General features: G+C 40.7%; 2 long non-coding RNA genes across 2 annotated transcripts in view; both read left to right on the top strand.

Moving 5' to 3' along the window:
• The first annotated feature begins 918 nt into the window (after positions 1-918).
• The window catches only part of LOC126996975 (uncharacterized), a 139,861-nt gene continuing 122,781 nt past the window's right edge, over positions 919-17,998 (top strand). The window contains exon 1 of the long non-coding RNA XR_007751783.1: positions 919-1,022. This is a non-coding gene — a long non-coding RNA (uncharacterized LOC126996975). The remainder of the gene's footprint in view (positions 1,023-17,998) is intronic.
• Positions 4,545-6,055, top strand: LOC126996976 (uncharacterized). Its single transcript, XR_007751784.1, has 2 exons — positions 4,545-5,619; positions 5,938-6,055. It is a non-coding gene; the product is annotated as an uncharacterized LOC126996976 (long non-coding RNA).

Raw genomic sequence — 17,998 nt, 5'->3', positions numbered from 1 at the left:
ACACGACGCTGTATGTTTACATTTCACTTAAGTGCAGACTCTTAAAACCACGCACACACACACACACACACACACACACACACACACACACACACACACACACACACACACACTCACACACGCACTTCAAGACACGCCGAGGTGCACTGGGTAATTTTAAGTACACACACACACACACAAACACACACACACACACACACACACACACACACACACACACACACAGTCAAGGTCGACATTAAGAGTAACTTTATTCCATTCTTTTAAAATTTTCCTCCTCCTCCTTTTCCTCCTCCTCCTCCTCCTCCTCCTCCTCCTCCTCCTCCGTGTTGCTATTGGTAGTTTTCCTTCTTTTATTTCTTCTTCATCATCTTTTTCGTATTATTATTATTATTATTATTATTATTATTATTATTATTATCATTATTATTATTATTATTTATTTATTTATTTGTTTATTTATTCATGTGTTTATTTCGGTCCAAGATGCTCAGGTGCTTCATATTAGTGACGTCAAACAGAAATATTTAGCTTAAGAAAAAAAGGGACAGGTGAGCCAATTACTAACAGGTGCAGGAGAGAGAGAGAGAGAGAGAGAGAGAGAGAGAGAGAGAGAGAGAGAGAGAATACATAACGCTTATTTTCGTATCTAAAGTCTGTACTGTGTGTGTGTGTGTGTGTGTGTGTGTGTGTGTGTGTGTGTGTGTGTGTGTAGGGGTCGGTGGATTATCCCCAAAACCGGAGATTGCTATAAATTGGTTAGGTCTCTCTCTCTCTCTCTCTCTCTCTCTCTCTCTCTCTCTCTGTAAAATGCAAAAACACCCCAAAAACTCATATTAACCTCATTTTCCCTTTTTTTAACCTTTTTTTACCTGTATAACGTTAATGATACCTGCTAATTATGTCCTTTCTCTTTCTCTCCCTCCAGGTAAGTCTAGTGCGGCCCAGGTGATCAGGGAGGGCGTGTATCTCCCTTAATTAAACAGGAAACGGCCTTCATTGACATCGGGGGCAGCAGGAGAGTAAGTGTTTGGACATGTATTTTGTCTGTTTCTGGTAAAGGTTAGGTTAGTGATGTTCTCTCCCTCCTCCTCATTATCTTCCTCCTCTTCTTCTTCCTCCTCTTCCTCTTCTTGTTCTTCTTGTTCTCCTTGTTCTTCTTTTTCTCTTCTTCTTCTTCTTCTCTTCTTCCTCCTCTTCTTCTTCTTCTTCTTCTTCTTCTTCTTTTTCCTTCTTTTTTCTTCTTCTTCTTCTTCTGTCTTCTTGTTCTTCTTGTTCTTGTTATTGTTATTGTTTTGTTCTTCTTCGTCTTCCTTCTCCTGCTCCTCTTCCTCCTCCTCCTCCTCCTCTTACAACAACAACAACAACAACTAAAACAACAAAAATAACAACAACAACAACAACAACAACAACAACAACAACAACAACAACTACTACTACTACTACTACTACTACTACTACTACTACTACTCTGTGTATCAGGGTTATGTTATGATTAAAATTAAGTTACACCCCCCCGGACACCCACCCACCTCACACACACACACACACACACACACACACACACGTACACACGCACACGCACACACAAACACATAAGCACGAGCGATACACGAAGATCTTTGTTGAGGAGAAGAAAGACTGAGAGAAGGAGAACAGCGAAGGAGGAGGTGAAAGAGAAGGCGAAAGAGGAGGAGGAGTAGGAGGAAGAGGAGGAGGAAGAGAAGGAGGTTCTGTTGACTGTGAATACAACGAGTGCAAAAAAATTCTAGTGGGTAAACAAATAAGAATGATGCTGTTTGTTGCATATAATTAATAGGAGCAATAGTAGTAGTAGTAGTAGTAGTAGTAGTAGTAGTAGTAGCAGTAGTGACATTACGATAGCTGGCAAGAGAGTAAAGAAATAAAGAAAGATAGTAAGCAAGGAAAGTTAATAAAGAAAGGAAGATAGGAAAGAAAGAACAGAAGGAAGGGATGATGAAGGGAAGGGAAAGGAAGTAGTAGTAGTAGTAGTAGTAGTAGTAGTAGTAGTAATTAAAACTAGTGCCATAAACAAACACACACACACACACACACACACACACACACACACACACACACACACACGTACACAAACCGTAACAGCGGGAAAAGTTATCAGACTGTCACTCTTCACTCTGCGCCGAGAGAGAGAGAGAGAGAGAGGGGGTAGGGAGCGTTATATCTGACTTAAATACGTAGATGTCATGCTGCCTTTTTCCCCTCATTCCTTTCCTCCCTTACACTCCCCTTCTTCCCATCCTCCTCCTCTTTCCCTCCTCCTCCCTTCTTCCTCTTCTCTCTCCCTCCTTCCCTTATCTTCTTCCTGCTTTCCCTCCCCTCCTTATCTCTCCATCATTATCCTTCTCTTAATCTTCTCCCTTATCCTCCCTTACTTTAATTTACTCTCCCTCCCCATATTCTTTCCTACTCTCCCTCCTTTCCTCCTTTCTTCATATCTTCTTCCTCCTCCTCTTCTTCCTCTTCTTCTCCTCTACTCTTTACTCTCCCTTACTTTACTTCTCCCCTCCTCTTTTCTTCCTTCCCGTATCATCTTTCCTACTCTCCCTTCCTCCCTTTCTTATTCTCCCTTTTTTTCATATTTTCCTCCTCTCTTTTCCATTTTTCTCCCTTGTTCCCTTCTTTCCCTCTTCCCCTCCCTTCTACTTTCTCTCATTTATCTTCTCTCCTACCCTTCCTTTCTCCCTGATCTCCTCCTCCTTCCTACCCTCACTCTCCCATCCTATTTTACTCTCACTCACCCTCTTCTTCCCTCCCTTCCTCTCCCCCCTTTCTCTCTACCCCTCCCCTATTTCTCTCACTCACCTACTCTCCTACCGATCCTTCCTCCCTTATCTCCTTCCTACCCTCCCACTCTCCCTTCCTCTCCCTCACCCTCTTCTTCCCTCGCTTCCTCCCCCCCTCTTCTTCCCCTCTTCATAGCGTTTCTCACTAAATTTCTTCGCCCGTAAAGAGTAAGAGGATTTGCTTCAAGAGATTCAGACTGACCCATGGAACCGCAGGCCTCCTCTTCCTCTTCCTCTTCTTCTTCCTCTTCCTCTTTTTCCTGATCCGCCTCCAATTTTTTTTCATATTTTTCATATTTTTTTCTTTCTTTTTTCGTTTTTTTGTGTTATTTGTTGTGATTTTTGTTTTCGTTTTCTTCTTTTTTTTTCTTCTTCTTCTTCTTCTTCTTCTTCTTCTTCTTTTCTTCTTCTTCTTCTTCTTCTATTTTTTGTTCTTTTTTTTGTAATTTTGTATATTTTTCTTTTTCTTACCAATAAATAATCAAGAGAGAGAGAGAGAGAGAGAGAGAGAGAGATGATCGCTTTGTGCCATCGTGTGTACGGCGGCGTTCATGTGTGAGATCTGTCTGTGTGTACGTGTGTGTGTGTGTGTGTGTGTGTCTGTGTGTGTGTGTGTGTGTGTGTATGTATGTAGTTAGCGGGACAAAGTTAGCACGCTGATGGATTTTACAAGTTACGGACTGAACCAGGTAACTTTTAGAGGCCGTTTACACCTGGCGAGAGAGAGAGAGAGAGAGAGAGAGAGAGAGAGAGAGAGAGAGAGAGAGAGTTATAGTAGAAAAAGTATAAACAGCGGCAGCATATGTAGTGGTATTATTATTATTATTATTATTATTATTATTATTAGTAGTAGTAGTAGTAGTAGTAGTAGTAATGAGTATAATAATAAAAGAAGAACCACAATAACAACTACTAAATAGAAACAAAAGAAAAGAAGAAAAAAAAGATAGATGATGAGAATAGTAATAGTTGTAGTTTTAATAGTAGTAATAATAGTGGTAGTAATGATAGTAATAGTAGTAGTGGTAGCTGCAATAGAAGTAGTAATGATAGTAGTCGTAATAATAAGTAGATAATCATAGTAGTAGTAGTAGTAGTAGTAGTAGGAGTAGGAGTAGTAGTAGTAGTAGTAGTAGTAGTGGTAGTAGTAGTTGTAGTAGTAGTAGTAGTTGTAGTAGTAGTAGTAGTAGTAGTAGTAGTCGTAGTAGAAGTAGTAGTAGTAGTAGTAGTAGTAGTAGTAGTAGTAGTAGTAGTAGTTGTAGTAGTAGTTGTAGTAGTAGTAGTAGTAGTGCACCCCGCCATGTAACTTATCCGCCACAACTTCGGATAATCCCCCGCTGTTATTACCTGCCCTGGCAGATCAATTTTCTTCTAATTAGTCCACTTATTAAGACGTGAAGACGCGGCGGATCGGGTAGCGGGTAATTGAGTGAAGGGGGGAGGGGGCGCGGCTCCCCTCACGCTAACAACCCGACCACGACTACAACACGACTACAACACGACCACAACACGACTACAACACGACTACAACACGACTACAACACGACTACCTGGCGCGTCCCGTTGCACCTTGCGTTCCTAACCTCACCTTAACACTCACTTTTCTTTCGGTAATTCTGTCTATCCTATTCTGTCCATCTGTCCATATAGCAGCCCTTCTGTCTGTTTATTTATTTTTCTCTCCTTTAAATAAATGAATGAATAGATGAATAGATAGGTAATATATGTGTCAAACTATCTTTATCTTCATCTATCTTTCTATCTTTCTGTCCGTCTTTCTTTTTATTTTCTAACTATCTGACTTCATCACTTCTGCACTCTTCTTTCTCTCTGTCTATCTCTATCCCCCTATCTGTTCGTCTATCTTTCAATCTGTAAGAACGTAAGGAGTCTGCAAGAGGCCTAACCCCACTTATCCTCGCTATCCATGAATCTATCCAACCTCTTCTTGAATGTATCTATGGTATTGGCACCCACGACGTGACTGTCAATCCTGTTCCAAGCCTATCTCTGTCTTTATTTCACCTCTACACTCTCTATCTTTCTGTCTGTCTATCTATACATATGTCTCTCTACCTATCTGTTTATACCTCACATTCTTCTTCTTGAATGTATCTATGGTATTGGCACCCACGACGTGACTGTCAATCCTGTTCCAAGCCTATCTCTGTCTTTATTTCACCTCTACACTCTCATGCAGTCTATCTTTCTGTCTATCTATCTATACATCTGTCTCTCTACCTATCTGTTTATACCTCACATTCTTCTTCTTGAATGTATCTATGGTATTGGCACCCACGAAGTGACTGCCAAGCCTGTTCCAAGCCTATCTCTGTCTTTATTTCACCTCTACACTCTCATGCAGTCTATCTTTCTGTCTATCTGTCACATTTGCACTCCCCGGAAAGAAGAATCCACCAAGGCCTTCTTACCCCCAAAATATATTATCCACCCCGCCCTTGTAACGACCGATTAACTGTAATTTCTTGATGGATAGCCGAGCGCTGTGCACCAATTATCAGTTTGTGCTCCGTCATCATCATCATCATCATCAACAACATCAATGGGCTGAGGTTTTATGGGGTCGTCGATAAGGGGGAACTTGTGAATGATGTATGCTTCAAATATTTTCTTCCTGGTTACTGGCTTGTGAATTGTGGGTCATGGTTTGCGTGGGAATAATATTGTTTTAGGATCTGGGAATGAAGATAAAAAGAGTAAGTTTAAATGTAAGGATTGAAGAATAAAATGTACTGTGAGTAAACAATAAGAAATAGTGGTTTACGAATTTTAGGTCTTGATAAGTGGGGTAATTTTATCGTTTTTGTGTAGGGAAATATCGATGGATAGGGAAGAGAAAGAAAAAAGAGGAAGAGAGAGGAAGAAAAAAAGGGAGGAAAAAGGAAGGAAGAAGTTAAAAATAAGGTTATATATATAAGGAATGATGATAAAATGTACCTCGATTAAAACAAAAAATAGTTCCTTTGCGAATAGTAATTGTTTTGAGTTCTGGAAATAAAGATGGATGGAGTAACTTTATATATGAGGATTGAGGGTTGAAATGTACTTCGAATTAACAAAAGAAAAATAGTTAGTGGCTTACGAATTTTAGGTCTTGATATGGAGGGAATTTTTATCTTTTTTGTGCAGGGAAACAGAGATGGATAAGGAAGATAGGGAAGAGAAAGAAGAAAGAGGAACAGAAGGGCAGAAAAATAGGGAAGAAAAAGGAATAAAGAAGTTAAAAATAGGGATATAAAAAATATAAAACAGAAGAGATAGGAAATAATATAATCTTAAAACGCTTTCTAATACCATTCAACCAAAAAAAGGAAAAAAAAAAGATCCCAGTGAGTAAAGATTATACAGAAGAGATAGGAAATAATGTAATCTTAAAACACTTTCTAATACCATTCAACCCTCCAAAAAAAAAAAGAAAAAAAAGATCCCAGTGAGAAAAGATTATACAGAAGAGATAGGAAATAATGTAATCTTAAAACACTTTCTTATCCCATTCATCCAAAAACAAGAACAACAACAAAAAGAAAAAGAATAGTTCACAATCTTCACCCCTTCAACTAAATTCCATTCCACCACCACCACGCCAAGACAGACATAGATGAAATAGACATACAAAATATATATATCAACCCCCCCAAAAAAAAATACCCTGACCGCATTCTCACGTCACTCGGTTAATTCGAAAATCCGTAACACTTATTAGCGAACGTATGACGAAGGAAAAAAAAAAAAAAAAAAAAAGAGGAAAAAAAAAATAGATTGATTAGTTAGTTTGAACGCCATCCAACATTCCGCTAACTCTGTAAATCACTCAAGCTTTATAAATACCGGCATTAAAAAGTATTAGCGTGTTCTTAAAAGCGGTATTAGGAGAAAGTGGAGAGCAAGGAAGGAAGAGGTATGGGAGAACGTTATTAAAAGGGAGAATGAATGAAAGTGAGGGAAAAGAGAGAGAGAGGAAAGATGAAGAGAGGAGATGACGGGAAGAAGGAGGAGGTAAAAGAAGAAGGGAGGAAGAAATAAGGGAGAAATTTAAAGAAGAGAATAGATGAAAGAAATCGAGGGAGAAGAGAGAGAGGGAGAAAAGATGAAGAGAGGAAGAAGGAGGAGGTAAAAGAAGAAAAAGGAGAATGAAGAAAAGAAACGAGGAGAAGAAGAGAGAGGGGAAAATGAAGAGAGAGAAAGAGAGGTAAAAGAAGAAGGAAGCAAGAAATAAAAGAGAAAGTAAGAAAAAAAGAAAGGCAGCATGAATGGAAGAAAGCGAGGGAGAAAAGATGAGGAGAGAGAAAGAAGAATGAAGGGAGAGAGGAAGAAGGAGAGGAGGAAGGAGGAAAGAGGAAGGAAGAGGAGGGAAAATAAAAAAAGGCAAAATGAATGAAAGAAAGCCAGGAAGAAGGGAGGAAGATAAGGAAGGGGAGGGAAGGAAGAAAAAAGGGAGAAGGAAGGGAGATAAGGCGAAACGAAGAAGGGAGAAGATAAAAAATAAAACTGAATGGAAGAAAAAAGCAAAAAAGGAGAGGGAGAAGGAAGGTAAGATGAGGGGAGAGGAAGAAGGAGGGGAGAGAAGGAAGAGGGAGGAAGGGAGAGAAGGAAGAGGGAGGAAGGGAGAGAACAAGTAGTGTAAATGGTGTCTTCCTGCATCCTACTCTCATGTAAGGGAGGGAAGGAGGGAAGAAGGGAGAGAAAGGAAGGGAGGGAAGGAAGGGAGGAAAGAAGGGAGAGAGAGAAAAAAAAGGAGGAAATGGGGAGAGAGAGAGAGAGAGCGAGAGAGAGAGAGAGAGAGAGAGAGAGAGAGAGAGAGAGAGATCATGTTAATTCGAATATCTCTAATGAAGAAAATAAGTCCCACAAGATTAATTAAGTAGTAGTAGTAGTAGTAGTAGTAGTAGTAGTAGTAGTAGTAAGACACAAGATTATATTCACTACCAAAATCACCACCACCACCACCACCATCATCGCCACCACCACCACCACCACCACCATCATCACCACCATCATCATCATCATCATCATCATCATCATCATCATCACCACCACCACCACCACCACCACCACCACCACCATCATCACCACCACCACCACCACCACCACCACCACCATCATCACCACCACCACCATCATCATCATCATCATCATCATCACCACCACCACCACCATCATCATCATCATCATCATCACCACCACCACCACCACCATCATCACCACCACTTGTCATGTTCTGGTGGTGATGATGGAAGTGGTGGAGACTGACTGCCATCACCACCTCCTCCTCCTCCTCCTCCTCTTCCTCCTGCTCCACCTCCTCCTCCTCCTCCTCCACCTCCTCCTCCTCCTCCTCCTCCTCCTCCTCCACACTTATTCCTCTTTCAGTCCTTAGAGAAACGGAGGGACCTTTCATGTTTGAGAGAGAGAGAGAGAGAGAGAGAGAGAGAGAGAGAGAGAGAGAGAGAGAGAGAGAGAGAGAGAGAGAGAGAGAGAGAGAGAGAGAGAGAGAGAGAGAGAGGGAGAGGGAGAGGGAGTTCATACTACTACTACTACTACTACTACTACTTTTCCCATATATTTACCTTTCCCTCCTTTTCTCTCTCTCCCCTTTCTCCTCCCTTCCTTCCCTTCTTTCCTTCTCTCTCTATACCCTTCTAACTAACTCTAAGTCTCCCTACCCCTCTTCCTCTTTCTCCCTCTCTCTTTCATCCACTCCCTCATTCCCTTCCTCTCCCTCTCTCTACTTCCTCTCCCCTCCACTTGAGTTCTTAAAAAGTTGTAATTAGATCAGTCGCCCATACACCTGCCTTACCTGGGACCCTAAATACTTGTGCTCTTACGAAAGGTACCTGGATGTTCTTACCTCGTTTATTTATATTTTTAGTGCATACCTGGCTGAGGGAGGGAGAGGGAGGGGGAGGGAGAGGGAGAGGGAGATGGCGAGGGAAAGGGGGAGAGGGAAAGAGCGGAATTGAGAGTTAGGAAGAAAGAAGAGGAAGGTAAAGAGGAAAAAAAAGAGTGTGAAAGGGGGAGAGAAGAGGAAAAATAGAAAGAAATACACAAATATTGGAGGAGTATTTTCCCTGCCAAATATTTTTCCCTGCGAAGTATTTTCCTTGTCAAAAACTTTTTTCCCTGTAAGCTTTTTCACATTTCAAGTTTTTTCCCTGTATCGATTTTTTTTCCCGTACAGAAATTTCTTTGCAGATAATATTTACCCTACAATTTTTTTTTCCCTGTGGAGTATTTTCCTTGTGTATTTTCATTGCTTGGTATTTTTCCCCTGTTGAATATATATTTTTTTCCTGTAGAGTTACTTCCTTCCAGATCGTATTTTTTTGTTGTAGATTTATTTTCACTATCAGAGTATTTTTTTCCCTGTGGAGTATTTTCCTTGTGGTATATTTTCATTGTGTCCTGTTGAATATATTTTTTCCCGTAGAGTAATTTCCCTTCAGATCATAATTTTTTTTGCCGTTGATTTATTTTCCCGAGCACAGTATTTTTTTTCCCTGTGGAGTATTTTCCTTGTGGTATATTTTCATTTTTTCCTGTTGAATATTTTTTTCCTGTAAATTCCTTCCAGATCTTTTTTAATTGCCGTTGATTTATTTTTCCTAGCAGAGTATTTTTTTCCCTGTGGAGTATTTTCCCATCCGAGTATTTTCCCTGCTGAATATTTTCCCTGTGGAGCTCGTGTTTCTTTTCCTCCCTCCGTCTGTAAGGAGTTTTTCCCTCCTCAACGTTTCTCTCTAATGATCTACTCTTGACACGACCCCGATGCGCTCCCTCTCCCCCTCCCTCTCCCTCTCCCTCTCCCTCTCTCTCCCTCCCTCTCCTCCAGTACTGAGAGAGAGGGAGGGGGGGGGGGTGTAGGCAAGGTGGTTATTTATATATGTTTTCAATATTAAGGTCGACTTGAGAGAGAGAGAGAGAGAGAGAGAGAGAGAGAGAGAGAGAGAGAGAGGATGAATTTGTGGTTATATTCATACGTAAACAAACATATACATACATACATACATACATACATACATACATACATACATACATACATATCAGTTATTTTTATCATTATTATTATTATTATTATTATTGTTATTATTATTATTATTATTATTATTATTATTATTGTTATTATTTTTATCTCGTGCGATCTGTGCCTAACCAGAACATCTTTCCCCTCCCCCTCCTCTCTCTCTCTCTCTCTCTCTCTCTCTCTCTCTCTCTCTCTCTCTCTCGCTTGCTCTCAATAAGGGTTACAATTGCTTCCCTTTCTGTGTTTCCGTAACGGTTATGTTATTGAGAGAGAGATGGCGGATGAGCGGATGAGTCAAGGCAGTCATCTCTCTCTCTCTCTCTCTCTCTCTCTCTCTCTCTCTATACGTGAGTTATCAGCGTCACCCATCACCATACACTTCATCCTCCCCTCCCCCCCTCCCCCCCCACGCTTTTAAGGAATGAAAACAGGAAAACATCAAACAACTACTTCTACTATCACTACTACTACTACTACTACTACTACTACTACTACTATGATGAATAATAGTAATCCTTATAAATCTTAGAAGCTTAATCAGTTAGCCCACATTAATTAGAAGATATTGAAGCCTCCTCCTCCTCCTCCTCCTCCTCCTAATCTTGCTTCTTCTCTCCTCCCTCCTCATCTGCCTCTTTCTTACGTAAGGTTCCATCATCGGTGTTTATAGAAGAGTAACAGACAGACAGAGAGGCAGGCAGATGGATAAACACTGAAGGGTCACCCCGTTGTATAAGTGTGTTGCGTCATTTGTTTTGTTTGTGTGTGAATGTGTTGTTGTGTTCGTGTCTTTTCTTTGTTTTCCTTTCTTTTCTTTTCTTTTGTTTACCTGAGTCTTTTGTTCTCCGTTTTCTTTTGTTTGATTTTGTGGTTCTTGTTGTTGTTGATGACGATGAGAGTGTTGGAAGGATAATGAAGGAGAATAAGAAGGGAAGCCGAGTATAGTGTTTGATGATGATGATGATGATGATGATGATGATGATGATGACGATGATGATGATGACGATGATAATAATAATGATAATAGTAGGTAAATGTATATGGCAAGAATCTGATTTTTATGATGATGAGGCAAATGATAGTGATGATGGAGAAGAAGAAAAGGAAAATATATATAAACTCAAGACTCCATTTTCTTATCATTTTTCATCTAGCAACACGTTTTTTTATTTTCCTTTTTTTCGTCATTTTTTGCTTTTTACTCTTTATCTTTTCTTACTGATTCCCTTTTTTATTTTTCTCTTTTTTTTCATTTCTACTTTTTATTTATATTCTTTTTTTATTTACTTTTTTATTTGTTTTCTCTTTTTCTGTCATTTTTACTCACCTTTTTTTTCTTTTTTTCTCTATACTTAACTTTCTTTTATTTCTTTTTACTTTTCCCTCTTTCCTTTCATTTCTACTTTTTATTTTTAACTTTTTCTTTTTTTATTTCCTTTTTATTTTTTTCTCTTTTTCTGTCATTTTTACACACCATTTTCATCATTTTTTCTCTTTAATTAACTTTCTTTTATTTCTTTTTACTTTTCCCATTTTCCTTTTTAATTACCTTTACTTTTATTGCCATTTTCACTGTTTTTTTCCTTTTCAGTTATTTTTTTCATTTTCTCTTTTTATTTTCCTCCCCTTTCATGACCTTATCGTTATTATCATTTCCTTATTAATTACTTTCTTATTTTTCTCTTTTTCACTTTTTTCCTTTTAATAATTTCATCTTTTAGTTTTCTCTTTTCTTGCCCTTTTATTTTACTTCTCTCGTTTTTCTTATTAATTACATTCTTATTTTTCCCTTTCTCTGTCATTTGTGTTTTTGTGTGTTTTTGTGTATTTCCTTTTCCCTTCTTTTCCTTTTAATAATTTCATCTTTCAGTTTTCTCTTTTCTTGCCTTTTTTTTATTTCTCTCGTTTTTTCTTATTAATTACATTCTTATTTTTCCCTTTCTCTGTCATTTGTGTTTTTGTGTGTTTTTGTGTATTTCCTTTTCCCTTCTTTTCCTTTTTGACACCTTTTATAATTTTTCCTATTTTTCCTCCCCCTCCATCACCTGAGGAAATGGGACGCTAATTAACATTTCCCAAACTACATCCTGGTTGTCATTATTATTGCCGGAACCTGAGATGACACCTGGATTATCCTTAAACAACCTGTAATTAGAAGGGAGGTAATTATTCAACCCACTCATATCTCTCTCTCTCTCTCTCTCTCTCTCTCTCTCTCTCTCTCTCTCTCTCTCTCTCTCTCTCTCTCTCTCTCTCTCTCTCTCTCTCTCTCTCTCTCTCTCCTCCCCTCTATCTATTTATCTTTCTATCTTTGTCTGTCTTTTTCTTTTTTCTTTTTTTCTTTTATTCTTTCATTATTTATTCTTCCCTTTTCTTTCTTTTTCCCTTTCTTTCTTTTTTTCTTACTTTCTTTCTATCTATCCATCTATCTATCCATGTAATTGTTCAACCTTATCTCTCTCTCTCTCTCTCTCTCTCTCTCTCTCTCTCTCTCTCTCTCTCTCTCTCTCTCTCTCTCTCTCTCTCTCTCTCTCTCTCGAGGAAACAGAACGTAATCAAATTGGAGAGAACGAGATGGGAAATTCATCTTATTCTCACTCTCCTCCTCCTCCTCCTCCTCCTCTTCCTCTTCCTCCTCCTCCACGCGAAAAAGAAGAGGAGGAGGAGGAGGAAGAAGAGGAAGAGGAGGAGGAACCATTATCAAGAGTAGCACTTCTCAAGAGGCGATTTTGAACTCTTGATGTTATGAGAGAGAGAGAGAGAGAGAGAGAGAGAGAGAGAGAGAGAGAACAATTATCAGGTTACTCCCTCGACACTTCCGTTCAGACGTTTAGCAGAAAGCAGATAATGAAATGTTGGGTGAGAAGAGGAGGAGGAGGAGGAGGAAGAGGAGAAGGAGGAGGAGGAGGAGGAGGAAAAAGGTGAAGATCAAAAGGAAGGAAAAAACAAGGAAAGCAAATGATGATGAGAAGAAATTGAAGAAGGAGAAGAAGAAGAAGAAGAAGAAGAAAAGAAGAAGAAGAAGAAGAAGAAGAAGAAGAAGAAGGAGAAGAAGAAGAAGAAAAGAAGAAGAAGAAGAAGAAGAAGAAGAAGAAGAAGAAGAAGAAGAAGAAGAAGAAGAAGAAGAAGAAGAAGAAGAAGAAGAAGGAGAAGAAAAAGAAGAAGAAGAAGAAGAAGAAAAAGAAGAAAAAAGTAAAATATAAACAAAACGAAGAGAAAGGAAGATAGAAAACAGACATATAATAAACGAAGAAATGAAGTAGAAGAAAAAAGAATAGGAAGAAGAGGAAGAAGGAACGAATAAAGGAGGAAAAGAAGAAGGAATTGAAGTAAAAAAGAAGAGAAGTAAAAGAAAACAAGAAACACACACACACACACACACACACACACACACACACACACACACAAACACACACACACACTGACACATTCACAAGGGCAGCATGTACCCTCACCGCGGACAGCATCGAACCCTCTATATTGCATCGACGAAGCCTTGCCGATCCTCCTCTGTTCCTGGCTTCGTGTTGATCCCTTATACTCTGTTGTTAAGGGTTTCGATCCTATGATGTGTGGGATCAGGTGGAAAGAAAGGGATTAGAGGCTTTTTTTGACTACTACTGTTACTACTACTACTAATACTACTACTGCTGCTGCTGCTACTACTGTTACTACTACTGCTACTATTACTACTGGAATAATAATAGTAATGATAATTCTTGGAAGCTCTCAAGAAGATCAAAGACTCTTCAGATTAGAAAAAAAAATACGGAGGTGAAAAAAAAAGTTTGATTAAAAAATGCTAAAGAAAAAAAATAAGGTCGGGAAAGAAATGTAAAGAAATAAATGTATCTGCGAATCTTTTTATTTTTATTTTTTATTTTATTTTATTTGATTTTTTAAGCTCATGAGTGACCGACAAATTTTCATTACTCTGTATATTTATTTTTTCTCTATCTATCTCTCTCTCTCTCTCTCTCTCTCTCTCTCTCTCTCTCTCTCTCTCTCTCTCTCTCTCTCTCTCTCTCTCTCTCTCTCTCTCTCTCTCTCTCTCTCTCTCTCTCTCTCTCTCTCTCTCTCTCTCTCTCTCTCTCTCTCTCTCTCTCTCTCTCTCTCTCTCTCTCTCTCTCTCTCTCTCTCTCTCTCTCTCTCTCTCTCTCTCTCTCTCTCTCTCTCTCTCTCTCTCTCTCTCTCTCTCTCTCTCTCTCTCTCTCTCTCTCTCTCTCTCTCTCTCTCTCTCTCTCTCTCTCTTCTATTTAATATTTATATTTAGAGAGAGAGACACAAGAAAGAAATATGTGCAATACTCGCGCTTCCTCTCAAGCACACACACACCCACACACACACACTGGACAGGCAGAAGAAAGAAGAAAATAATATTGAGAGAAAAAAAAAAAAAAAAAATCAACTCAATCGATTTAGTATATTGACACACCTCCTTCTCTTCCTCCTCCTCCACTCCTCCACCACCTCCACCTCCTCCTCCTCCTCCTGAAGCTACTCACTGCCCCGGTCCACTTCTATTTGGTCAAGGAGAGAGGGAGGGAGGGACTGGAGGGAAGTGGAGGGATGGAAGGAAGGGAGAGAAGAGGAAGTGGAGGAGAGATATTTTCCTCCAGCTCGAAAAGATGTTTGTTTTTGCCGCGAAAATGGCGTTTGTTCGTTTGTTTGTTGATTCCTGTTTGTTTGAGAGAGAGAGAGCTCCTCCTCCAGACACTATATACAAACACACACACAAAAAAAAAGAGAAAAGGGAGAAAACTAGAGCATAAAAACGGAAGTGAACCCTAACACACACACACACACACACACACACACACACACACACACACACACACACACACACACACACACACACACACACACACACACACACACACACACACACACACACACACACACACACACACACACACACACACACACACACACACACACACACACACACACACACACACACACACACACACACACACACGGCCCTGCACTCGCATACATTAGACAACACAAAATAGGCCGGTTTTCACCCTCGGAGCGCGGGGCGAAGACTTCTGTGGAATATTCATAGGCGGTGATCAGCCCAGTCAGGAGGTGGAGGAGGTGCTGCCCTGCCCTCCCCCTCCCTCCACTTGCTCTCCTCTCCCCTCCACTTACCTCCCTTTCCCTTGTCTCCCCACGCTTCGCTTTGCCTCACTTTCCCTTTCCCTCCCTAACATAACCCACACTAACCTAACTTACCTTTCCTTTTTCTCTCATTCCTTTCCTCTCCTTCCTTTCTCTTCCCTTCCTTTCCCTCTCCTCCCCTTCGCTTTCCTTTACCTTTCCCTCCCTGACCTAACCCAAACCTAACCTAACTTATCTTTCCTTATTCTCTCATTCCTTTCCTCTCCTTCTTCTCTCTTCCCTTCCCTTCCCTCCCCTTCGCTTTCCTTTCCTCCTTCTTACCTTTCCCTCCCTGTCCTAACCCAAACCTAACCTAACTTACCTTTCCTTTTTCTCTCATTCCTTTCCTCTCCTTCCTTTCTCTTCCCTTCCTTTCCCTTCCCTCCCTTCGCTTTCCTTTCCTCCTCCTCCCTTTGCTTTTCTTTATCTTTCCCTCCCTTCGCTTTCCTTAATATTCCCCCTTCTTCTTTCCTCCCCTCACTCATAATCTCCTTCTCTTTCCCTCCCCTTCCCTCCCCTCCTTTGGCCTCCTCTCCTCCCTCCTCCCCTTCCCTCCCCTTCCCACGCCTCGCTTTGCTTCACTTTCCCTTTCCCTCCCTGACCTAACCTTTCCATTCCATTCTTGTCCTTCTCTTCATTTTCTTTTTTCTCTCCTTCCCTCTCCTTCCCATTATTTCCCTTCCATTCCCTCTCCTTTCTTTTCTTTCCCTTCTATTCACTCTCCTTTCCTTGCTTTCCCTTTCATTCACTGTCTTCTTTTCTGTCCACTCCTTTTTCATCCCTTCCCTTCCCTTCCCTTCCTTTCCTTTCCTTTCCCTACCCTTCCCTTCTTTTCCTTTCCCTTCCCTTCCTTTCCCCTATCCTTTTCATTCTCTTACTTTCCTTCACTAACAACTATCTCCTCTCTTCTTCCCTTCCCTTCCCTTCCCTTCCCTTCATTGACTTCTTCCATGCAATTTGGGTCATTCCTTCTCTCCCTCCTTTCCTCCTCCTCCTCCTCCTCCTCCTTCTCTCCTCCGTCTCCCTCTCCTCCCTCCTCTCGAAATCTTTCCTGTCTGGTCCTCTCATTTCTTCCTCTTCTTTCTGCTTCTCTTTTTTTCTTTTCTTTCATCTCCTTTCAGCTGTGACCGTCTCATTCCCCTTTTACCTGGTCTTGCATTTCTTTTTGTTTTATTTTCCTTATTTTCGTTGCTTTTATTTTCCTTTATTGGGTTTTATTGAAGAATAAGTCGTATATCTATATCTATTTATATATTTCTATGTATGTTAGTCTTTCTGTCTACCTATCTGTCTGTCTGTTTATCTGTCTCCGAAAACACACACACACACACACACACACACACACACACACACACACACACACACACACACACACACGCACACACTCTCATCTTTTGCTAGCCCATAAATCTATCTTCTTTTTTTCCACTATTAATATTTCCCCTCCTCCTCCTCCTCCTCCTCCTCCTCCTCCTCCTCCTCCTCCTCCTCCTCCTCATTAGTGTCACCTGCTGTAATTAAAGACACACAGGTAAGAGATATACACCTGTGCGAGATGAGATGCTGCCGCCGGGAGATGAAATGAGAGATAAGAGAAGGGATGCTGGGGGCCACTTTCCCTTTTTTTTCCTTTTTCCTATTTTTTTTCTCTGTCTCATTCCTCCTCTTTCCTTCTCTTTCCTGTCGTCCATCCTCATAATATTTTTTTCCTTGTTTCTTCTTTTTTCTCCTTTCCCTTATTTTTTTTCTCTTTCTCTCTCTCCGTCTCTTTCCTTCTCTTCCTCCTTCTCTTTTATTTTTTTTGTCCAGGGAATGAAGGAATTTTACGAGGAAGATGAGGCTGGAGGTATTTTAGTCATGTTCATTCCTGTCAGAAGAGGAGGAGGAGGAGGAGGAGGAGGAGAAGTAGGAGAAGGAGGAGGAGGAGCAGGAGGAGGTGGGGGTGGAGGAGGTGGAGGAGGAGAGGGGGATGCTGAGTCAAGTGGTAGAGAGAGAGAGAGAGAGAGAGAGAGAGAGAGAGAGGTGAAGGGAGTTGAATTCTTATGGGTGTGGTCGTCAGCATCACCACCACCATCACCACCACTACCACCACCACCACCATCACCACCACCACCATCACCACCAATACAACCTCATATAGTACAATTCACCACGATTCATCTCTCTCTCTCTCTCTCTCTCTCTCTCTCTCTCTCTCTCTCTCTCACACACACACACACACACACACACACACATACCATATCTCAACCAGTCAACCAAACTCACCCTAACCTTTTAATACCGCGAGAAAAAAAATGACACTCACCTCCCTGTTCATTGGTTGACCCGCGATGACGTAAGAGTGACGTAACACCAATCAGGGCTAAGAACAGGGAGGGGAGGGAGGGAAGGGGGAAGGAAGGGGAAGGGGAGGGGGGAAGGGTCACTGGCTGCTTTCTCCTACACTGCCATGGAGAAACTGGAGTAACCGTATGTTTTGGTCACTCCCTTCCCTCCCTGCCTTCCCTGTTTCAACCCTGCTAGCTATAATCTCTCACCTGTATGTCTATCTATTTGCAGGTGAAACTATCCCAATTTTACCTTCCCTGTTTCACTCCTTCACCCCGTTTCACCATTGCCTGCCCTGTTTCAACCCTGCTAACTAATCTCTTTTTTATTTTTTTTATTTGTGGGTGAAACTATCCCAATTTTACCTTTCCTGTTTCACTCCTTCACCCCGTTTCACCATTGCCTGCCCTGTTTCAACCCTGCTAACTAATCTCTTTTTTATTTATTTATTTGCAGGTGAAACTATCCCAATTTTACCTTCCCTGTTTCACTCCTTCACCCCGTTTCACCATTGCCTGCCCTGTTTCAACCCTGCTAACTAATCTCTTGTTTTTTTATATATTTATTTGTGGGTGAAACTATCCCAAATTAACCTATCCTGTTTCAGTTTCTCACCCCGTTTCACCATTGCCTCCCCTGT

The sequence above is a fragment of the Eriocheir sinensis genome, chromosome 11 (genome assembly GCF_024679095.1).
Source record: "Eriocheir sinensis breed Jianghai 21 chromosome 11, ASM2467909v1, whole genome shotgun sequence".
Lineage (NCBI taxonomy): Eukaryota > Metazoa > Arthropoda > Malacostraca > Decapoda > Varunidae > Eriocheir > Eriocheir sinensis.
This window is presented reverse-complemented; position numbering and strand designations above follow the sequence as displayed.